The following is a 4650-nucleotide window of genomic DNA, read 5'->3' on the forward strand; positions in this document are numbered from 1 at the left end:
ATATATATAATGTATATAAAATTATAATTAAAATGAAATAAATATAGATATAGATAAAGCTAATGAATTTTAGACAATTTAATGGAATCATGAAGATGAGAGAGAAATTAATGACAAGAGTTATTAAAGGAGTTAATGGTATAATTAATGAATAGAGATAATTAGAGGAGTTAGTGAGAAAGAAGAGGGGGAGTTAAGGCTATGTTTGGTTTGAAGGAAAAGGTAGGGAAAGGAAGGGAAATATAGGGAAACCTATAAAAGATTTGTAAATATTTCCCTACATTTCCCTTCTTTTCCCTGCTTTTTCCTTTAAACCAAATACAACCTAATGGTGAGTTAATGAGAAGAGATAAAAATCTCAAGGGTTATTGGCCATTTTGAGTTATTTTGTTCACTTTTGATAAAAAAATCAGAAAAATCAGAAAAGTGCGAACTTGGCACATTCCATTTTAATATATAGATATAGATCCCATATGCTAGAGGTCGATGAATTGAATGAATTATTACTTTGTCTTTTAGTGGATAAAATATTTAGATAATAAGATATTTAAAACAATAGTAATAAACCCAAATCCATTAAAGAATTTTTACCCTCGTCAATAACTTATTTGGTAAAAGTAGACAAAAATAAATTGTTGAAGAGTCTGTGACAGCTGATTTGGGTTGTCTGCATTTTTCCACCAAATTCATACTGCCCGTAGAGCCCATCTCAAAGCTTGAAGCTGTTGAACATCTGCCCTCCCAAGCGAGTCCTAATTTGATGCAAACACAAACCACAATGAACATGGCAATATTCCACTGTGAGCCCCATGTATACTATATAAACACTGCAACTGATTCCATATAATCAGTAACTCAACCTAAAACTCTCACTTTCCTAAAAGAAACTGTCATCCGCTGACCATAAGAATGTGTTTGGTTGTAATACAAATAAATTTGTACTGATGCAAAACCATGACAGTGTAAACGATTTTAGTGTAAATTCTAACTTATTTTTGTTTTAAATTTTAATTTATTTTGTTTGATTGTAATATAAATAAAGTAAAATTCAAATTTACATTTTTACACTTGCACTTCCATGAATACAAATAAATTTGTATTGCACTACAACCAAACACAGCCTAAAGCATTTGTGGTGACATTCACCCAGCCATATATGAAGAAGATCTATAGCTTCTTGTAGCTGAGGCCTGGGACCAAATACTATGTGGCACGTCTTGACGTGGGTTCATCAAACAAGGAAATTTCGTTTTTATTTTTGCTTCATAGTCGGCATAAGGAATTAATTGCGCATTTAATGTGATGTGGAATAATTTTTGACGTGGGTTAATCTCATTGGTAGGCAAAAGTAACCCTCTTTCCCTACTTCTGGAATTAATCTGAATCTATAAATTCAAGTGTTCCCAGTTTTTACTACCAAACAAAACCAGTTTTCATCTCATGTGAAGCGAAATAATTCTTGATGTGGATTCATCTCATTGCTTGGCATAAGAAAGCCCTCATATACGAGTATAAAAAGAACACCTCTTAATAATTAATTTTGGGAAAGTATCTTTTTCATATTATATGGGATGATCGATATAGATCAATATTGGGAAGCGTGGTTTTAGGAATCTATTTATTTGGCTTGGCCAGCGGTAATTTCCCACTACAACTATAACTGAATCTCCTATTGTTTATATAATCCTGATTTTGCATGGTATCAGAGTCGGAAACGGGAGCGAGATCAGTAGCGGCAGCGACGTTGCTCGGCGCCGATAAAGGACAGACTTTGCACTCTAGATCCAGTTCGGCACTCCGTCTTCCGCAGAGTTCCGATTTTCGCCTTCGTCCTCCCAAGGCTGCAATCGACGGTTCCATTCTGAGTTCCGTTTTCACAATCGGCGGCTGCGATCAGAGGTTCCAAAATCGAGTGACAGCGGCGACCTCTGGGTGGTAACCATTGGCACAGCGATCGAAACCAACACAGAAGAGCGGCGGTGAACGTCTTCCTGTTTCGGGTGGTAACAATTGGCATGACTGTTCCCGTACTACCTCTCTCTGCTCATCTACTTCCTAGCCCACACACGACCGCCTCTTCCTCCCCTGCCTCTCTTTACTCTCACAAATTCGGCAAGCGGAAGAGGCTTCGAAGGGAACTTGATGAAGCCTATTGCGCTTTCTGTTGAGGCTGCTTCTTCTCTTCCGGCGACGAAGCAGCAACATTGGCGGCGACGGGTTCGCCATTGGCGGCAACAGTTTTGCTATCGGTAGCAACAGGATTGCTATAGGCGGCAACAGATTCGCTATAGGCAGCAACAAGTTTGCTATCGGCAGCAGCAGGTTTGCTATCAGCGGAAATAGGATTGCTATCGGGGGCAACGGGTTTGCTTTCCATCTTTTGATTGTCTTGGTCGCTACGGTGAACGGCACTCGTCACCAAAATATGCTTGTCGGAAATCACAGGGTTCGCTCGTGGATGCTGCCTTGCATTCTCTTTGCAGGGTTAGGGTGCCATCTCTGATTCATACACGTGGAGAAGATGCTCTACGGTGGGTGTGATAGGAGTCTCAATAGACCCTCTCGGACACCCACGACTGTGTTTTCTGTTTTTGTGCAACATGAGGTATATCTAGACCACGTGCTGCCACATCTGTTGCCACCAGGATAGGGGTGACACCGCAATTGACGATTCGAAGGATAATCAAAGACTGTCGTGTCTCTTACTGTTTCTCTTCGATATTATTGCTGATAAGTCTTGTTGATCGGTTACCATGGCTGCGAACAACATAAGGAACAGTGAGAGCTTAAGTAAGTCGGAATGGTGGGGAGACGGACCCCGCGGTACATCGACTGGGCATGGAGCAGGTCGAGGAAAAGGGGGTGGACCCTCTGGCGGACGTGACCAAGGCTCAGCAAAAACTCATGTTGCTCAGTCGTCCGCAGGGCGTGAAGTGGCTGCTAATGCAGCCGTAACTGACGGAGATAGGACTGAACTAAACGGGCTTAATGACGAGCAATGGCAGACTCTTGTAAGCATGCTTGATGCTTACCAAGACTAATGAAAAGCTCTCTGGTAAGAAAAATTCTACTCATTGGATAATTGATTCCGGGGCGTCGCACCATATGACTGAAGAAATTGATTTATTGATGGATGTACGGAATATTACACCGTGTTCGGTGGGACTTCCCAATGGGAAGCAAACCACTGTAGTGAAGGTAGGGACTTTACATTTGGGTGGAGATATTTATTTACATCATGTGCTTTTTATACCAAGAATGAACTGCACCCTTATTTCCATATCAAAATTATTGCAAGCGATAAATTGTACTGTCACTTTTACTAACAAGCTATGTGTGATATAGGACCAAACCTCGAGGATTCTGATTAGAGTGGGTGAGCAGTGTGATGGGGTCTATCATTTTAGAGGAGTAGCACCGGTTCGGGCGAATAGAACAAGAGGTATGAATGAATGGGAGTTATGGCATCGCAGATTAGGGCATCCGTCTAAATAGATATTTTCTTCCTAAAGTAGATAAATTAAATAGAACTGAAGGAGATAAGCCATGTGATGTTTGTTACAGAGCGAAACAAACACGGGAAATCTTTCCTGAAAGTAAACATAAAGTTGATGATTGTTTCTCTCTAATTCATTGTGATACATGGGACACCTATAAAGTACTTGCCTCTTGTGGTGCAGTTTACTTTCTAACCATTGTTGATGATTATTCTCGTTTTGTATGGATTTACTTGTTACTGGAAAAAAGTGAAATAGCACATATTATTAAGAAATTTTGTGCCATGGCAGAACGTCAGTTTGGCAAGCAAGTCAGGACTATTCGAAGTGATAATGGAACAAAATTTAAAAGCTTGAAATCATACTTTGAGACTCATGGCATTCTGCATCAAACTTTGTGTGTTGGGACACCACAACAAAATGGTCGGGTGGAGAGAAAACACAGGCATACCTTGAATGTTGCGAGAGCATTGAGATTTCAAGCAGACTTGCCTATTGGTTTTTGGGGGGAGTGTGCTTTAACCGTCGGATACTTGATAAACAGGACACCTTCTTCTGTACTTGGCAGGAAGACTCCGTATTGTTAGACAGTATTGTATGCCCTTAGCTTCAATCAAAATTGATGTACTTTATGAGTTTATCGTAAATGAATAAAAGTACATATTTGATTCATGTTCCCTTGGTATGTTTCTGTGTAATACCCTTAAACTGGACACTTATTGAGACTCGTGTTAGTTTAGAATGTTCACAGCCAGTGGGTCGGTCTGGGGAGACCTATCCTGGCAAGGCTGACACTGTGGTGCCACCAAGTCGGTTGGGGTGGCTTGTCTCAGCTACCGGGGTGAGACCCTAGGCACATAGAGTGTGGGATTAATTGAATATTTGAACTGGACCAGATTTCCAGTATTGCCCTGGACCTTGGAGATTGATGGGCAAAACTGAAAAGTTACACCCGACCCCTAGACTCGATTATGATACTACACTAGGTGTCGGATCGGGCTGTCTTTGATGTACTAATCAGTGAGATCCTTAGCGGGGGTCAAAACCTGGGTATGTTGGGCCAATCCGAGAATTCATCTGAGTGGGTGATCATAGTGACAGGATCAGCCCCTTTGTCGGACAAAGGTAATGATCGGGGATGCGCTCTCACTGT

General features: G+C 41.0%; 1 long non-coding RNA gene across 1 annotated transcript; it reads left to right on the forward strand.

Moving 5' to 3' along the window:
• The first annotated feature begins 1716 nt into the window (after nucleotides 1–1716).
• On the forward strand, nucleotides 1717–4166 carry LOC148846082 (uncharacterized). Its single transcript, XR_016102402.1, has 3 exons — nucleotides 1717–3198; nucleotides 3346–3442; nucleotides 3789–4166. It is a non-coding gene; the product is annotated as an uncharacterized LOC148846082 (long non-coding RNA).
• Nucleotides 4167–4650: the final 484 nt, after the last annotated feature.

The sequence above is a fragment of the Nelumbo lutea genome, chromosome 7 (assembly GCF_056320005.1).
Source record: "Nelumbo lutea isolate HS-2025 chromosome 7, American lotus-T2T, whole genome shotgun sequence".
NCBI classification, from domain to species: Eukaryota; Viridiplantae; Streptophyta; class Magnoliopsida; order Proteales; family Nelumbonaceae; genus Nelumbo; species Nelumbo lutea.